General features: G+C 49.0%; 1 protein-coding gene and 1 long non-coding RNA gene across 33 annotated transcripts in view; one reads left to right on the forward strand and one right to left on the reverse strand.

Moving 5' to 3' along the window:
- The window catches only part of NCAM1 (neural cell adhesion molecule 1), a 265834-nt gene that overhangs the window by 90473 nt on the left and 155635 nt on the right, over positions 1-19726 (reverse strand). The gene's annotated exons all lie outside the window — the stretch shown is intronic.
- LOC108409061 (uncharacterized) lies at positions 2659-15567 on the forward strand. Of its 2 annotated transcripts, XR_005054263.2 has the most exons (4): positions 2659-3635; positions 3793-4504; positions 9419-9456; positions 10752-15567. It is a non-coding gene; the product is annotated as an uncharacterized lncRNA (long non-coding RNA). The 2 variants fall into 2 exon arrangements; XR_012132774.1 differs by having other exon boundaries at positions 2659-4504.

The following is a 19726-nucleotide window of genomic DNA, read 5'->3' on the forward strand; positions in this document are numbered from 1 at the left end:
CTGAACTCGTGCTCCTGAACGCCACTGGCCTTGCCCAGACCCGCCTAAGTGGGCAGCTGGTTGCCTCTCCTTTCTTTTTTGTTTTAAACACATAAAAGCATAAACTACTGTTTATCATTGCAACTTTAATACCTCATTCTATTTACTTTCTTCAGACTATCGACTTAGGTCTCCTGTCCTCTTCTGTGGAAGGCCCGGTGTGTGAATCAGGAATCACAGTGGCAGCATAAAGGAGGCACCCAGTCGGCCCTCATCTGCTGACCGAGGATAAACACAGGGTAGGGTGCTGCACAAGCCACAGGCATCCATGTCCTGCGCCAGCCCCGACAGGCCCAGGTGAGTGAGCTCATGACATCACTGTCCTTGAACCGCCGTAACAGCTGGCAGCTGGCCATCTAGAGCCCCTGGTCTTTCCCCTCCGCGTTCCGTGTGCCTGTGGCACTAACCACTCTGCCCTCCGCCCCACCATTACCGCTTATCCTCCACCGCCTCCGAAACAAGCGGTCAACAAACATGAGTAAAAGCCAAACCAAACCGGGGCAGCCCTGGGAGGCCCCAGGCCTCCTGCAGCCTGGTGTGTGTCGTCTTTCTGACTTGACTTTCCTCACAAACCCTCATACCAACTACTCTGCCCAGCTCTGACCTCCAAATGTCTCAGACTTTCCCACTGGTGGGTTTGCTTTTATTCAGTTACTTCCTCGTACCTTGTAAGCCTAACCCCCCTCCAGCTGAGGGAGGCCTTGAAGGCCCCTTGGGGTCTGAGAGGCTGACAATGTAGGTTTCTCGCTGCTACTGCTCTGTCCGGCTTCGTCCCTCTCATAGAAGCTTCCACAACACGCGTGGCCCTGCTGCCGCCAGTGAGTAAGCAGTGGGGCCCTGGCCGCACACTCACAGCGCAGTGCCCAGACATCTGGCCCAGTGCGTACGGTACCGCCGACCTCACGTGGAGGTCTGCCAGAGCCAGTCCCAGGTCCAGGGCAGCACATGCAGGGATGCTCTCTGACCCTGTCCAGTGGCCGGGGGAACATACCAGCAGGTTCACCATCTGGCCTCTCTGCCCAGCTGTACGTTCCAGGATGTCAAGACCACAAACTTCGGCACAGATTTCTATCCCAGCACTGGCACCTTGCCCGGCATGTTAATGGAACTTAGGACTCTCGGGAAACTGAACCCTGCCATTTTCTTCCTTAAATCTTAGCTAGGTCTGACCACACCTTTTCCTTAACTCTTCTAGATTTTCACTGCTTATCCAGCCTGTGGTCCAAACAGGCTGAAGGTTCAAGATATGGCCTCCCATTGGGTCTCTCTGGGCCACGACTGGCCCCACCTTCCCCCCCCCCCACCCCACTCTCAGACAGGCTACCTCCCACAACGCTCCCGGCAGGTTCCTCGAGCAAAGCAACCTCAGACCCAGCCCTGAGCCTCCCGGCTGTGTGGCCAGGCCAACACAGAGACCTGCAGAAGTCAAACCTGCAACATCCTATTCTCGTGGGGGGAGAAACCAGTCCTGGGAGACACAGGGCACCCCATCTGCATGGCTGACCAGGATCCTCAACCAATACTGATGTGACACAGCAGCATGAGTGGCTTTTCCCAGACTCTTCCAGCACGTTCTCTGTGGCATTTATTTTACAGAAAAAGACTCGCCACAGACTAAGGAAATCACATTCCTGCCCGCAATCTCCGAGGGTCTTGTGCTTCTCTTGGAAGGCAAGGAGCCTGACTGGCTGGAGCACGGGGCAGGGATGTGGGGCTGCAGGAGGGGGCTGGCTCTCTGCCCAGCTATAGGCCACTGCGAGCACGGACAATACCGATTCCTGGTCAGCCAGACCCAGTGTGCAGGGACAAGGGGTACAGTGGCTGCTGATGCCCCCAGTGTGGCTAAAAGCCTGCCTCCCAGAGATACAGAGCAAGGAACTGACCGCCCACTTCAAGTGCCGCTTTCCCGTTTTCTTTCCCAGTCACATTACAGCTAGTCTCTGGAGCAATGCATCTTTATTCTGAGAAGCCATGAAAACCTTTTCTCCCCCCCCCCCATGTTATTTGTTCAAGGGCAGTAATGTCATGAGCTCACTTTCTGTGTAATTTGGAAAAGAAAAACGGATTCTTTTTTCAGCCTCCATCGTGGAAACGGAGGCCAGGATGGGATGGGAGTGAGAAAGCCACCTCCACGCGTAAGAGCAAGCGCCGTGTCTCCTGGCTCGTGCGTGTGCGGCCAGCAAGGGCTGCTCGCTGCGTGAGCTTCTGCTCTTCCTGCAGCGAGGAATCAAGCCCAGGCTCGGCTTTTTGTTTTTTAACAAGTGACAAGACAAGGGATATGCTTCAAATGACTGGAAACCAAGTAGACAAAGGGGTTTCTATAATACCATGTTTTGGTATTTTTAGCTCTGTTCACGAAGGCTAAATTACAGTAGGAGTCTGGACCCGTTCCTTTAGCAATTGCCTCGTAATACACCATCACCATCCCAGGCTGCTCCGCCTCCCCAAGGAACTACAACTCAAAATTACAGATCATACGAAATAAAGCCCTATAACTGCTTGTTTGTTTATTTTACTTAAATGATTCTGACTCCCTAGCGTAACACCCTCGAATTCTGAAAATATCCTGAACAGTTCACCTGGCATGTGTGACAACCTCAGTTCGCATGCAGGAAGTGATCTCACGGAAGAAACAAGCCCAGGTGTCAGGGAAATGTCAGTTTGGGGCATGGACAAGCAGGACCAGCTGCTCCCTGGCAGAGAGGACGGCAGGACCCAGGGGCTGCAAGAGGCCCAGCCACAGGCCCACTCCTCACTCCTCCGTCCCTCATTTCTGGCACAAGCAACTGCACGTCAGTGTCCAGCATCTGCTGAGTGAGGGCAGGGGAGGAGCAGGAGAGGCCGACCACACGGGCTCCTTTTCCTGTGCCTCTGTCCCAGGGAACGAGCACTTCCTCACTAGGCCAGCACACTGAGCACGCTCAACGGGCAGTTGGGTTTTATGGGTTACATCAGAGATAAATGCACTAAATCTTTTTTTTTAAAGGAGCTTTAACCTGATTACAAGATTGATCATTCTCAGAAATAAGCTGTCCAGGGATGGAAACAGAGCCAAGATAAAGAAGCCCATGTATTGTTGATGGCTCAGCAACCATCCATTTGGCAGTGAAAGCCCCGTGGGGCCTTCTCACCATGCCCCCTTTTGGGGACGCAGGGTTGAGTGATAACAGCACGAGGATAAGGGGGTTCTGACCCCAGGGCGTGGTGTCCACCGACTTAAAACGCCACGTAGGTAAACGGGGGGGGGGGGGGCGCAGATGAAACATTCTGAAGAAAGGAAACACTAGATTAAGATTTTTTTTAATTGGCAAAGAAACCCCCTATAGTATATAATTTTTATTTGACAAGATGAAAGTAACCATCTATTTGGGGGCTATTTTGCTTCCCTGCCCTCTTTCGTCAGTGACAGCATTGATTATCTTCTGACGCAGACTGTCTGTGCAGAGCAGGGGCGAGTGTGATTCAGGCGTGCTGTCGACCCTTCCCCGTGAGGCAGAAGTGAAGGCGGAGCCCGTCTGCCCGACGACGCCCCACGCGTCCCTGAGACGGCGCTTACCCCGACGCGCTCCGGATGCGGGAGCTGCGCAGCCCAATGGGTAAGAACACATAGTCTGACCCAAACTCGGAGAAGCCTTTAGCTGGAAGCGGGCGGTGCCCAGACAGGACTTACGGCTGATTTAGCCTCGTAAAAATCCCCGGGTCGGCAGAGCCCGGCGTGTCTCAGCCATACAATCCGCAATGAATTCCTTCCAGAAAACGCGCTTTATCAGCAGAACCCTGTGACCCTCTTTGTTTGGAGCCGGTACCGCCATCTGCAGCTGCGAAGCCGTCATTCCGAGGGCTCAGGATGAGCGCCAGGGCGACCACTGGCACCATAACGCGAGCAGCCCCAACAAAACATGCAGAGTGCCAAGTGTGACTGAGGCTCTGCTCTGGCTGCTGCTGGCAGAAAATAATGCCAGTTCGGGGGAAGGAATGTTCTGGAGCTCCCCTCCCTGCAGGTCAGGAACACCAGTCGTGCCTGATTCTGTCATGACTCCTGCAGAACCCTGCAGTTCCAAGTTTACTCCCACTGTGCAAAATCTGGGATACCGTACCGGTGCCAGGAGAACTGGGCAGCATAAAAGGGGCCCTCGGACTTCCCATCTTGCAACTGAACAGTCCCATGGAAACTGGGTAGTCGGTGACAGAGTGACGCAGAACTGACATGGAGGTACGATCTCACTCTCTGAAACACCGCTGAGCTCCATGACCACATTCGTACTGCCAACTCCAATGTGCAGAGGGATTGTCCAAGGCCGCGTTCCTAAGCTTGGTGTCCAAAGGCTGCCTGAGCCGACTCGGCGCGGTCTGCCCCAGTGTGTGACCTCAGAGGCTGCAGAGGTGACATCAGCTGCAAGCCCCAGCCTTCCTGCCGGCCCCCATCTCTCCAAGCGTGCCTCTACCTACATGGTATTAACAGCAGGTACGGGTGGAACATGTTTCTGGCACCGTGGGAAGGAGGGAGCTACAAACTGTATTGTTGTTGACTGATTGCTGTTAGGGGGCATTTAAAACATTTAAAAAATCAGTTTACTAAAAGATTCAGCTGGGCTGTCTCTTTTAAAATGCATTTGGTAGAAACAACTCAATACATTTGCATATTGTGTATTGTGAAATATGTATTTCCTATATATGTATGGGAAGAGTCTGAAAGGAAATTCTTAACTGTAAAGGTCACGCTGCAGACGTCCCTATTTTCTTCATAGCATCCAGTACATTTCACCAGCTGTGTAGTGGATGCTCAGGGGAATGGCACTGGATGTGTGATGTGAAAATAGATACTACTGGAAACATTTCTGTAATTGAATATTTCCCAATTATGAAGTATCATTTTGCTTCTAATTGATGCCTACATACCTAAGAAGTGATGCCTACATACCTATTAAATTATATAAACATTTAAGAGATATATCAAATTTAAGTGAAACATCAATTGTAACTTCTAATTATAACCTAATATTCCTGACCATAAAATTTGAGAAAATACACTAATGCAAACTTTTAAAACTTATCTTGTTACATTGTAGAAATAAGCTACAACAAGCCATTGGTTATATTAGAGCCTTAATCTTATTGAGCTCCCCCAAGCTTCTATTTTGGGTGCTGTTTCTTGTACTAATAATTTAGTTAGCAAAAACACACCCTAAATGGCCATAATTAACCCAATGACTAGGGAGAAACTCATGGACCTCATTCATCCTGTGTCCACTCAAACAACTGCACACTGTGCAGCTACTGCACATCTGGCACAACGTCCTGTGTCCCGAGGAGGGGTGAGGAGTTGGGCTGCGGCCCTGGGAAGGCCCCACAGGGTGGTTGGCAGGACCTAATGAAAAGAGACCATTTCCCAATGGACCCGAGATAACGTAGAGCACACACGATCCCTGTATGACGGCAGAGCTACAGACAGGGCAGGGGGAGGGAGCAGGGAAGGACACACACACGTCTTCTTCACATTCTGTGCGACAAAATGGGAAGAGGGCAGAAGGTACCTCTGCTGTGTGCCGAAGTGTGGTGGCTGCTGAAGGTAACAGGTCTGTCCAACCAGCGGGGAGCCCAGCTAGCCCCATTTTCATGGATCATTGCTGTTACTTGAAGTAACTACTGGAGACAAGCTCAGACTCAGACTCAGTTAGCTGGGAGACATTTTCTCAAAAATGAATGAAATGAGCCTGCCATTTTATGGAAAATACTTGGCTCTATTTGCAGCCAATGATAAAATGTAAGCTTTCAAGTGAAAATTAAGAATTTGGAAAACCTGTATCCATCAGCCTGCGTTTAATAGCTTTCCAATAATTAAAGACTTTTCTGATGAAATCCTAGCAATATCCACATAACACTTTCTAACATTATGTAATAAAATGTGCCAATATTTGGAAGACTGCATAACTTAGTGAACCAGTATTTTCTAACTGCCCAAAATACTGCAGAATTTTTTTGCATGAGTAAATGGTAACACTCAATGTGCTACACTAACCAATGGACTTTAATCCACATTGCCACTAACTTTAAGAAGCTACTGCTTGTCAAGTTTTGGTATACTATTAAAGAATATCCATAATTATCTTACAAGTCAATTTAAATACTCTTCTCTGCCTATTTTCCTGAGGCTGGATTTTCTTCTTATACTTCAATAAGACTGAATGCAGCAGCAGATGTGAGAATATAGCTATCTACCACTAAGGCAGATATGAAAGGGATTTGAAAGAGGTGTAAAACAATGCTGTTCTTCTCAATTTTTTGTTTTGGAAAACTGAGTTATTTTTCATAAAACATGATAACATAGAAAGACTATTACTGCTATTTTTAAGTGAGTTCATAAATAAATACATATTTAAAAAATTTTATTTTTGAAACCATAAATATTAATTTATATAGCTAATATAAAAGGGCTTTGGAGAGTGTAATAATTTTTAGGGGTGTTAAGGACTCTGAGACCAAAAAGATTAAAAACTGATGATCTAGACAGTGGAAAAATAAAGAAAAAAGAAAGCAACTTCCAAGCAGCAATTTGCCACTAAGTGTCTGAACAGTGCGAGTGTTTGTGCCAAGGGGTAAGGAGGGCGGAAGACGTGTAGGCACCTGCTCCCATGCGACCAACACGAACACACAACTGCCATTTGTCACGGAAACTAAAGCTTGTAACATTGTCAGTTTGGTTGTGGGCCTCTACTAGGCAATCAAGTTTTCACTGATGTCAAACGTTCTAGGTTCTTTACCCCTCTGAGCCCAGCGATGCTCTACAGGACCCAACAGTGCAAGCTTCAAGTTTGTAAACAGAATGTGCCAGGGGACAGTCTTTTGTTTGTTCTCTGTTCTGGACAAACAAGGGCACGTGGCTGTCCTTCCTCCCGGGCCATCACCCCATGGGTGCCCGGCGCCCCCTCTGCTCCCCACCCCCGCCTGTTGGCCTCTCTGGGAGGCCTGCTCCTGTCCTGCCCACAACACTGGAAGCCGCTCGCAGCATCTTCTCCACCTCGGTGTTCCCTCTTTGTCCTTATTCCTCATTCTCCCAGCCTCCCTGTTTCTGAGGAATAGGGATCCACGAGTCTACGCTCTTCTCTGACCCCCACTTAATCCAACGAGCAGCTCTTGGCTTGTATCCTCTCTCTTCCCTGCTGTCTCCTTGCACTGAGCCACAGACATTCTAGGTCTTCCTGAGAAGTCTCCCTGGGCCTCGAGACGCTGCCTTCTCTGTCCCTCTCTGTCTCTGCTTCCTCCTGCCCACTGTGTGGTGACCCTCTGCTTCAGATTGGAAAACCTCTCCTCCCACCCGCAGGGTCCCCGGGGTTCTCCACCTGGAGCTCCCTTCCCCCTCTCCTCGGCTGGCAGGACATTCCCCTCCTACGGTAAGGCACCCACACCACTAGCTCTCAAGTACATATTTTGAGCACTTCTCTCTCTCTCTTTCCCCTTAAAGCACCATTTTCAATCCCCATGTTTTGCGCATCCCACCTGAACAGGCAGTTGGCACCCCAGAATCACCAGCCTCCACCTGTACCTCACCAACTCCAGCCTCCTCATGCCAGGCTCCTCCTCCCGCACCTCCCCCTCGGCAGCCTCCACAGCGCCACCCATTCACCCTCTGCTTCACTCGTGACTCTCCCTGACGTCCAGTCCTGCTGACCTCTGTCACAGGCTCGGGAACACCTTCCACACTTCCCTTCTCCCTTTCCCACTGCGCCTCCCCTCACTGAGGCCTGGGCGTCAGCTGTTTGGATGTCAGAGCCAGTTTCTCACAGCCTCCTCATTTCCTCTGTCCTTCCACCAGTCGTTCAGCGTGAGCACCAGGAGGAGGCGGTCAACAGCAAAAAATGCTGTGCTTTTCCTCTAGCCCACAGCCCTGCTCCACCTCTCAACAGACGCCTACCTCCTTCTCTACAAAGACAAGTGAGGCCACTGGCCATGAACTCCAACGTCCCTCCTTCAATCCCACAATGAAAAGGTTTACCTGTGTGTGTGTGTGAGAGGTAGATATATATGCATGTACATCTACACGTATATGTATAAGCATAGGTGCGTGTGTATACATGCTCGCAGCCATGAACAACACAGTCTTTAAAGCACCCTCCATTCAGTGGGCCAAGTGCTTGGTGATGCACTGATGCGTTCATTATCTCCGTTAATCCTCTTACTGGCTTCTTTGCTAGCTCAGAGGGGGCAAGGCTCTTGCCATCTCCCTGTCCCCTGGGAGACCTGTCCCCATTTCCGGTAACTTTATCCTCTCTCCAGCTCCTTCCCCTTAGCGTGTCAAAAGGGCCAAGTTTTCATCTTGAAGACCCTAAACCCTCTCAACCATTAGTCTCTAAACCAGTATTTCTCTTAAAAGCAAACGTTTGAAATGGTAATCTTTGTTCATTATTGCCAGTTTTTCTCTGGTAGCCACGGTCTATCTACATCATCCCCTGAAGGGTCTGACAGGGGCTCCCACTCCTCCTGGGGTTGAGGGAGGGCCTACGCAGTGCTGCACCGCCGTGCCCGCATCCCATGTTATGTCACACTGTCCTTGCCAGCATCTACCCCGGCAACAGTCAGTCAGGCAGCTGTCTGTCTGATGTCTGCACGCTACAAAGGACAGACGGAAAGCCGTCAGAGCACAGACCACATCCGTCTTCCTCACGCTTGTATTCCTGGGCCCAAGCACACAGCGGGCACTCAATAAATACCTGCTGAATTAATGGCTGAGTAAATAACTAAATAATGCCTGAAAGTAGGTCCTCCTGTCCCCACTCAATATATGAGAAGAGTGAAGCTCAGTGTGGTCAAAACCTTCCACAACGTCGCACAGCTAGCACAGCGCCAGAGGCAGGACTCCGACCCAGTGGGGACAGGGGCACTCTCCCCACCCTCCACCTCCCGCACAGCCAGGACGCACTCCAGGGTCCAGGGGCCTTTCTCCTCAGCCCCAGATTCACGCCCGCGACGTCCACTTCCAATTCCCACCTGATGGTCCACCTCTAACCAGATGCAGTTCATTTGTCTTTCCTAAACCTGGCCTTTCACTCATATTCTTCACAGTTTCACCAATTGCCCAGACGCCCAAGCCAGAATTCTGGGACCATTTTCTCTGTATACCCACCACGCCCAACACACACACACACACACACACACACACACACACACACACACCCTCCCACATCCGGGAACCATATTCTGTCCTCCCTCTCCATCCATCCTTCCCTCTAAGTCTCCATGCTGTGGTTCAGGCCTCCCAGAGGTCACCTGGTTCACCAGCAGTTCAGTCTCTCTGGCTTGACCCCCCCATAATCATTCTCTCTCATAATAGAATCATCTTTAGGAAGCACAAATATGATGATGTCGCTTCCTTTCTTTACAGTTCACAGCAGCTGGCATCTGAGCCAATGAGACGAGCAGGTAAGAGCTCCAAATGGGACATGAAGACCTCGGTGGGCTCACTCTGCCTGCGTCCCCAGTCACCCCTCGTACATGCTCTCTGCCGGGGCCTGCTGACTGGCTGACAGCCCCCTCCAGCCGTGGTACTGCTCAGATCACTGCCCCTCTGCGTATGCTTTCTTTCCTGCAAGGAGTGCCTGACTTCACTGCAGGCTTGCTCATGAACTCCTATATACACTGCAAAACCCACTCTGCATAACCAACTCTTCCTGGGTCCATACAGCCCCATTCCACGTCCCTCCTAAATGTGATGGCTTCTATATGGGATACATCACACTGTGCATCCATTATTTGTTCAGCTGCCTATTTCCTTACTATACTGTAAGTTGCTTGAGGGAGGGATCAAAATTTTTGTATTTTTATCTTGAGCACCTAGTTGTGATGGGTGCTCAGTACCGCTTTCTGGTTGACTGGATAAATAGCAATTACAAATGCTCCAAGTTCCACATGCCTGTGAGTGAGCGTAGTATCTCAGAAAACCTGAACAAAAGCACAATCAACTTGGCTGCAGGCGGCCCCCGTGCGTGAGAGCGGGCGGCCCCCGCACACCAGGAGCACAATCACCTTGGCTGCGGGCGGCCCCCGCACACCAGGAGCAAGCGCACAGACAGGGACAGCCCAGCCAGCGTGGCCCAAGGGCTCGGGTGGAGAACAAGTCGGAAATACGTGCTTCTGGGCATTCCGTGAATATCTTTAGAACACGTAGTACTGACTTGTTTCCTATGTTAGCCTGGAGAACAGAAGATGCTAAAGGGATGTGTGGCAGTTGTAGTTTCCATTTTTAAAAATAGACACGGAACCCGCAAGGCCAGGAGCAGGACTGTGCAAGTGCAGCGCGGTGGGAATTCGGCCAGGCTTGACATGCCAAGGCGGGGCCTGACTGCCACCCCATAGGGGCTGTGCCAAGGGTAAGGCCTGGGCTCCCACCTGAAGCTCAGACAGCAGCTTCGACCCTCTAGGCACGAGGGACAGATGCCTTTCCATAGCTCATGAGAAAGAGTCTTCATCTGGGGCTGTTCCCAGCCTCTCCTTAACTCCCTCTCGAACCCATGCCAAACCTGCACTTGGGGGACCAGGTCCGGCCTGTACTCCGCTGGAGGGCAGCGTGCTGTGGGGCATTCTGCCCAGAGCTGGGGGCCATCAAACACCAGTGCCTCATCTCTGTGCCCATCGCCTCCCTCCCCCGGGCCTGCCGCTCTCCGAGGAGCCTTATGTTGCATGGCTGTCTCTCAACAGTCATTTTCTGTCCTTTCCAGGTCAGCTGCTGAGCCCAGTACAGCGCTGGGCTGGTGGGCTCTGTGCCCCGGGGGACGAGAGCAGAGCACAGCGGCCCACCCGGTGACAAAGTTCGGAGCCAACGGCTGAGAGCCATGGGGGGCGCCGGGCTCTTCCAGCACAGCCCGGCCCCGTGGGGAGCCTCGCGTGAAGGTGGCGGCAGACGCAGAAGGCAAGGGCGAAAGGACAGACGCCCCTGTCCCCACTGCCACTGCACTCAGCAGTAGGCTGAGTGTGGGGTCTTGAAAAATGCCCCGGGACATCTGACGCTTTTTTTCCCAACGCCAAGCTGGCTTTAGAGTGAAAAGTTCCCTGAATTTGTCAAGCAGTGGACTGTCTCCTGACCACATCCAGTGGTCTCATCACTGTCAGCCTCCCCAGCAGACCATATAATCTTCACGAACAAGGAGTGATTTCAGGACCACGAAAGGGCCATGCTGACCTGGCGGTATTTTCTCTCTCTAGAGCCCCACGTGTGCTTCCCGACTGGGCCTGACTTTTGCGCACCGACAAGGGGCCTTCAGCTAAGGTCTGTCTTCTGCAAGAGTCTTTCTATCTGCACTCTATATTTCTCTCCGTTTGGTTTCAGCTGGCATTTCTGGGCTGAGCCCACTCCCCTTGCGTGTTTACGATCCCAGAGCTCAGTGTGCTGGCAATGTCCTAAAGAGGGACCAGCACCCCACCTGGCTTTGCTCCAACCTCTACAATTTGGGGTTCAATACCACACTGACTTGTCGGTCGTATCCTGCTCCTATTATTTATTTGATCAAGACCAGATCCCTTAACCAGGCATTCAAAATTGCCTCACACCTCAATCTTCTCTCTTAAAACACCTGCTGCGAACACTCCATCTATGAGCCTCCTTCAGCCGCAGGGCCAAGTCTTCGATCGACCCTCCCTCCCCACACAGATCACCTTTCCCTGTGTTCTGAGTGTAACGATTATATTCTGTCTTGAACCCTTTCAAACTCATCCCAAATACCTCTTCCTTCACCAAGTCTCCCTAGACGGCTTCAGCTCACAGAGATCTCTCTCCTGGTGTCCCCAAAGTAAAAACTCCCTGACAACCTGGGAACAGTTCATTCTCTTCCATGTTCCCTGACTGACCGACGTGTGTTAGTCTGGCCTCCCTGACTGAATGACAAATTCCTTAATGGAAGGGAAAGAGCCACCTGCTGGTCCCCCTCCCAGTGGCTGTGCTGGTGCTGGCATAAGAAAGATGCTCAATAAACACCAGCTAAGTTTAATCCAATACAGCAACTTGGGTCATACATGATACTCTCAACAGGAAACACCAGGCGAGCAGGCTGGTGTCAGGCCTCATGGATTCCCCAGCGACTCCTCCAGATGCGATACAGACGGGGCCATGTGTGCGGCCCATTCATCTGCTGCAGCCAAATGGGCTGAGTTTAAATTAAATCAAAGGAGTATGTGTGATTCTATCCACTGCTTTTCTAAAAAGTACATTACATTCTCAATAGCTTAATTTATATTTTTACAAGTCAAGATATGTCCATTTACACCGATCCTTCCTAAAATATTTACTTTTGTATCTTTTTAAATTAATTTTTACCAGCAAAGTTGATTCAAACTTTACATTTTTTGTTTTAAATGAAGCTGGCCTTGTATTGTCTTGCCTTTGAGAATGAAACCAGCTGAACAAATATTCCCATAGTCCACTTTCAGTCATTCCCATCCTTTTAAATCCTGATGATTATGCAAATAACTCCCAAATATATGCTCCTCAACGTCACCTTTCTTCTGAGAGACGATTCCACATCTACTAACAGAAAAGATCTTGTTCAAGTTAAGCACAATAAACTCCTTCTGTATCCCAAAATTCTACTTGCAAGGCTGCTTGAAATTTATAATTCATTTTCCATAGAAACTGCATTATAAATAGTAATTCAGTTAGTTCTCTGGCTGGGAAACAAAGCTTAGCTAATCCATCTGCAATGAAAAGTAGCAGTGAGCAATATGGTGACAGTATGAGTAATTAAATGGAACACTAAAAAGTGAATGTAAGAAAATAAGTTTATCTTGTTTGTTAATATTTGAAGAAAAGCACTTTTACTTAGAGGCCAGGGAGATGGAGATTGCAGAGATCTAGAGGACTTCCGTTAGCTATGGCCATGCAATCCTAAAGCCTTTCGGGGTACTGTGTGATCCCCTAGAGAGCAGCTAGAATGACGTTCTCGGCCGAAGATGGGAGGACAGGGAGGTGAGCTGGTCACCCACCGGCTCTTGTCCATCTCAGCCACCACTGAACCCTGAGCAGAGCGAACAGACCTGTCAGGAGGTTACAACCGTGCAGAAAAGCAACATGGGGGTGAAAGAGCCCTTGCGTGGGGGCAGAGCTCCTTTCCTGAGACTCTCCAGTATCTTCCTTTGTAAAGAGGAGACAGTGGTGCCCCCTCCCCACAGCTGCTGCGAGGAGTAAGGGAGACTGCTTGGACAGACCTGTAACTGCGCCTGATACGTACGCATGCACGGACCGGTACATCAGTGAAATCGGATGCAGAGCTTCTGGTCAGAGCCTCCAACTGACCAGCCTCCAGCATATGTTTTCACGTGGACGAATGCCCACTTCAACAGCTTGGGGCTGGAGTTCAAGCAGAATCTCGTGTTCTACCCTCCATCCCGTCTTACTAAGCAGAAATATCTGGGTAAGGAGAATTATCAGGTTACAATTCAGATCCAAGAAATATTCAGGAATTAGGATGACAGTAAATCCAGATGAGACATGGAGTCTGCTCTGGTTAATTAAAGAAAAAAACAAAACAAAAACCAGGAGCCAGCCAAAGCAACAGAAAGTAAGCAGGCCGGTGGCGGTCCAGGCTCTTGGTCTGGCCGCCCACCGTCACGGCGACAGCAGAGTCACCCTGCATGTGAGTCCAGGAGCCACGCCCAGGCTTCTCCTCACAGGTCCTGGAAGAACACTGAAGGGAGGGCTGGGAGACTGCAGTGTCTGTGTGCCACTCTCAGAGACCTGTATTTCAGGACTCAGTCAGGCATTGTATTTACAGAGGGTTCATCCATTTGCAAAGTGTTTTCACAAACAAAATTGTAACAGCAGCGCCAGTATAACGGTTTTATTCCCATTTTGTGGCTGATGGAGCCCAGCGTGGTGGCCCTGGGACAGGTCCCCTAAAGCCTCTGAACTATGGATTTTTCCCTGGCATAATGTGGATAATGTAATTTACCCTGAGTACCTGGAATTGTACATGACACAGCTTTAAATGTCAGCAATGTCACTGTGAATTCTGGGCCAGCATTGCCCACACTTGTCCCCCTCTCTGCTCCTAAGAAGAGACAGCATGGAACAGCATGGAGTCCTCGGGTGGTACTCAAGGAAGGACGGGCCCTCCCCAGGCCCGGTGCCTATCTCTGCAGGCGCTGTCCTCCTTTCTAGCTCCTTAGGCTGTTTGGAAACTATGGGCGCTATCCGGAAACAAAGGCCTGAACTGCAATCTGCATTTCTGAAGCCCCATTAGCAGAGGCGACCCCCCTACTGGGCTGAGAGGTGACCTCATTAGAGGAAAGGGACAGCTAGTGGAAAACTCAAAGCCTCCTGACCCCTCTGGCAGTGGGGCCTGGCTCGGAAGGCGTCCAGCAGCTGCGGCTGACAATGGGCCTCTGTACCGCATCCCTGCGAAAGCTTTGTTTGGAAGCCTCGGCCCCCCGGGAGCTGGTTTTGTTCTGTGTTATCCTCCAGCAAGATGGCTGCTGATTGCAATGAGCTCAGAAGAGCAGAAAGTAATTAAAAATTCATTAAAAAATCTATCACACAGTTTAACATCTACATTAAGAACACTGCTGGGGTAAATAAGCTGGCATCATCGTTAGTAAGGCAGGAGAAAACGAAGAATCTAGGCGGTCTCTTGGACATGGTTTAGGTACAGTCGATAAAATGAACCATATTTCAGCTGGCCTGTGTACAAGTTTTGTAGGCTTTTTCCTCAAAATGGAAGTGACCATGACAGAAAAGGCCATTTTTCAAGAGAATCTGGTAGCAATTCAATGGCCCAACCAGGAAACTTGTTGACTGGGCTCATTCTCAGGTAAATGGGTCTCATGTCTTCAAAGACCAGTTCTCTTTAAGACCAGTGAGAAATGGTGTCAGAGAGCAGACATGTTAGTAAGCACTTCTTGCTAATGGCACGGGCTCACCTCCTCGGTCACCCTGCATTAGGACACGTGGATTTCCTCTCTCCCGCCAAGCCCCCACTGTGCCTGGCCGGGCCATTCCGGAGCTCGCAAGCCACCCGTGCCCAGCAGACACTGGCATCCACTTGAGAGCGTCTTGTTCCCTAATCTCCGGTCATTAACTAGCAGCAGATCCTATGGGAAAACGGACAGAGTCTCTGCAAGGAAATTCACATTCAAACACTTTTTTCTGAGAGTTGTTTAACTCTCGCAGCAGAAGTGACACCGAGAGCACTGGTGAAGTTAACTTTCACCAAAATGAACTGTATTTTCACCCGTGAACTGTGTTTTCTGGGTCCAAACACTATTCCACACCAGTTTTGAAGGGCGCCCAGGGGGCAACAGGACTGGGAAGATGAACACCATGGAGCGGCTCCCCTCAGCAATCGGGTTACATCATCATCATTTACCACAGCACCCGTTTTATTCTACGACTTTTGTTCATTTCCAGAACCAACAACCCATTCTGCCCACTGCATTCAGAGGAAGTGCACATATTTCATGTTTAGAGTAACTTCTTGTATTGCAACCTAGGAAATAAATACCAAATCAATTTACTTTCTTCTTCATTCTCCAACACTGAAAGCAAATGTCAAGTGTTATAAAACTCCCCAGTTATGTCAATAATTTTATTAAAAATAGAGATTTAATATCTCTTCTTATATTTTTGACAGAGGTATTAAAGTAAGTAGGGCTAAAAAACTAATAACCTATTTTTCACAGCAAGTATTTTCATTTACCTGGGGCAGAGTAAACTAAGGCATTTATGGCATCATTAAGCCAGATTATGAGCAATGTTGATTAAAAACAAACACATCATTTTCCAAGCAAGCAGGGTGTGTCACCAGAGCCAGTGTCTTAGGCAGCGTTTGTGCCCAAATGAATCCTGATGCTGAACCAGGACAAGCTGCCTGTGGGTGGGCCTGTCTCCTAGGGGTGCCCGACACGCCCTGCAGCCTGTCTCCTAGGGGTGCCCAACGCACCCTGTGGGCAGGCCTGTCTCCTAGGGGTGCCCGACGCACCCTGTAGCCTGTCTCCTAGGGGTGCCCGATGCGCCCTGTGGCCTGTCTCTGGGTGTGCCTGATGCACCACAAACTCAGGCTGTGGAGATGCCAAGGCCAGCGACTGGACGGGGTGGGGCTCTATGCTCCTGTCACAAAAGGTGATGCCATTCTGACCTCAGTCAACACACACAGGGAGCAAAAATACAGACATTTCTTTATAAGGACTTGGGAAAATTACAAGCTCACCTTTTCTGAACTGTAAAGCAAAGAAGACAATGGACAAACAGGTCTCCAAAAAGAAGGGAGGGAACTGACAAGACAGAATAAGGATGCCCACGATTCTCTCTTACAGGTGTTGGGTGACCTCATTAAGAGAGGTAAGGAGACTTTCAACTTTCCAAGATGAAAAACTGAGCATTCTGATTCATCTTCTCTTCCAACTATTATAGAAACAAACACTAAATTACTTAAAATCTCTTGTAAAGTTGTAAGTGGTCATACTGTCTTCCTAGGGTTGGGCACGATTCCTGAAGATTGTCAGGGTTTTGCCATGGTCGTTTTTATATTTAGGGACTATGCTGTGATTCAGTCCAAGTTCAAATATAAAGCATAACATTTATAACCAAGGCCTGTTCTGGATTCGTTGTTTATGTTAGTATATGTTTTCATTTGAGGATAAGGCAGCTATTATTACTGGTACTCCTGGGGTCAGGCAAAAAGAGTTAATGAATGGGTGCCAATCTCTTCTAGAGAGAATAACCAGGTACTGTGAATTAGAGCAGCCATATTTTTTATAATAAACTAAGAGGAGGTATCTACATTTCTTAGGCCACAAGTTAGAGAAGTGCTATCAAGCTGACCGATGTGGCGACACAGTTAAGACGACAGACGTGATGCAGTAAGTCTTATTTCTTCGTCATGCACTGGCTGGAGAATCCTTTACAGAGAAGGAAATTGCCAAGGAGTCAGTGTGCTGCAGCATCTATGATCACTGACAGTCATCAACACCTGCTGTGCAGCAGGCAGTTCACACGCCTGATTTCCCCCCACCTTCTTTATTCTCTGAAATAGGTGCTATTCCTATTTTATGGAGGAGAAAACAGCTTCAAAATTCTAGGAAGCTTGATAAAGGGTATATAAGACATTCTGCCAACCTGGATGATACAAATACTGAACCTGATAGAGCCCAGACTGGAGGACCGCCTTTTTGAATAAGCCCACCTGCCATTTGAGAGAGGTGTAGGTGTCATCTTCCCTAGGCTACAGGCATTCTCTGGAGGACACGTCAGCAGGCCACAAGCCCACGTATCCCAACCCCTCCCCTCAAAAAGCCCACCAAAAAATCTGGCCATAAAAAGCCTCTTGGCCTGTAAGAGACCCCTTTTTCTTTGTTCTGCTGGCCAGGACAGAGGGGGCCCTCTCAGGTTTAGCCATAAACCTGCTTGAACTGTGGAGTTTGCGTCCTCTCTTTTCCTTTCAGAACCGACCTTTATAATTAAAATTCAACACAGCGTTTCCTTGGGTAATGAGTGAGGTCAGTTCTTTTTCTCTTAGGTTGTGAATTACTGTGAATTAGGGGCTTTTAAGCCATAACTGTAACGTATTAGTGGTTCTACCATTTTTACAATATTTAAATATTTTTCTATTTATAATAAAATTTATCGTATTCTGTGTGGATCCAGAATGGACTATTCTGAGTGATGGAACATTCTGGCTAATACAGTATTAGGGGGAGACTAGTATAAGAAGTAGGACAAAATCACACGTCTTAATATAAACGAAGCGCAACCTCTGACGATTCAGAAACACCTACGGTAATGTTGTAGGTTCATTATGACCAAGACCAGCTTCATGCACGAGAGCGGCCGGGCAGCGCTACCTAGAAGGTTTTCAGCTGCTGGAATCGAGATTGGAAGGGCCGGAAGGCACCTCAGTGACCCCCTTTCCAGGCCCTTTACTCCCGATCAGCAGAGGGAGACTGACCCAGGGTCACGCGGGAGCCCAGGGGTGGCCCGCAGTCACCGGAAGATGCAGTGACCAGTTTGGCCCTGCTAAGCTGACACGTCAAAGCCATATTGAGCCTACTTTTCTCACATTACAATTTAGAACAAAACAAAAAAGAGATATGCTGTCACTTGCCTTCTGAGTTTGCTGTTTTCCAAGCAGCCACGGATCTACTTCGTTTTCTGCAACAGCTGCGTCCTGGGCCTCACTTCCTCCCGTGACCTCACAGCACTGCAGCCCACGTGATGTCACGCTGCGAATGGGACACGGCAAGGGATATGCCCCTTCTCTGAGTAGCCCGATTTTCCTCTCTTCTTTGACAGTTTTCATTGGGATTGAAATGTGGAGATGGGCTTCTACCAAGCTCCCAATTCCAGCCTTGCAATTTAACATGCCAGGTTTAACTGTGGGGTGATCAATCAATTATTTACTCAGCTGACCCGATTTTCCTGCCACTTAAATCATATTTAATTTCAATCAATTACAATCCATTATCAGTGCTGAGTCCAAACCTTTGATGCACTGTTTGCTTATGAGATGGCCTCACACATCCAACCGCAAAGTCCGAAGGGTCCCCGGGACATTTACAGATGACGGATTGCCTCTGTTAAGACGTGGCTCATGTGCACACTTCAGAGGCTTCTATACTTTACAACTTCAACATATCCGGTGCCATTTACTACCAAGTGAAAAACCACCGGAACTGCTTAGATCAATAGTCTATTTAATCTGAGAAGTCATCATTCATGTAAAATGGGACTTAAATATTTTTTTGAAAATCATCCAGATACTCTCTTTCGCCTCCTTCACAACAAAGAGTCTAAACTCTAAACTCTAAAACTATTTGACACATAAAGGCCAAATACAATGTATGAAAATTAACTGAATCCTAGTTATAATCCTAATAAAAAAATATGAGATACATTTTGGAAGGATAATTGCACTGGGTATCAGAGGGTACCAGAGAATTAGTGTTAATTTTCTCATGTATGAAAATGGCACAGTAGTCATGTCAGAGAAGGACCCGATTTGAGGGATAACATCCTTATTTTTAGGATGTGAAAATGAAGTATTTGTGATGTCTGCAACTCTTTACAAACAGTTCAGAAATGACAGGGAGATGGAGTGATTAATAGCTCAACATTAATTTGGATTTACGTGGTTGGCATATAGATATCCATCATGCTACTTTTTTCGATATTTTTGGTTTGAAAATTGTTTCAAATAAGTTGCCCCAGCAACTTCTACCTGGGTTATTCAAGGAGCGCATGTCTGCAGCTGTGGACAGGACACGTAGGCGCTGTGGCGAAGGAAGAGGAAGGCGCTAGAACACTGCAGACTGGCAAAGTCCCAATTTCAGGAGGGGGTAAAGTTATACGTACTCAGGAGCACAATGATTAAAATCCAAGCTTCTGCAAACTCTGAAACCATCTTATTCACTCCAGATCTCTGTGGGGGACACACCCACGTCCGTTTTCCTACTGACATGCACGTCCGAAAGCCCCCTCTCGTTCGCTGCTTTGAGCTGCCCCCAGCCTAACCCTTCCAGCTCTCGGTTGCCTGAGTCGCAGGACAGGAGGAAGATGCCCGTCTCACAGCCTTCCCATGAGAGCCAAGTGCAGTGACATCCGTAGGGAACGTGACACTGCGCCCGTCGGGGAGAAGACCCCAAGAAGGGGCAGGCATGAAGACCGCGTGGCTTTCTAGCAGCAAAGCCCTCGCCTGCATGTCTTCTATGGAAA

The sequence above is a fragment of the Manis javanica genome, chromosome 6 (genome assembly GCF_040802235.1).
Source record: "Manis javanica isolate MJ-LG chromosome 6, MJ_LKY, whole genome shotgun sequence".
Lineage (NCBI taxonomy): Eukaryota > Metazoa > Chordata > Mammalia > Pholidota > Manidae > Manis > Manis javanica.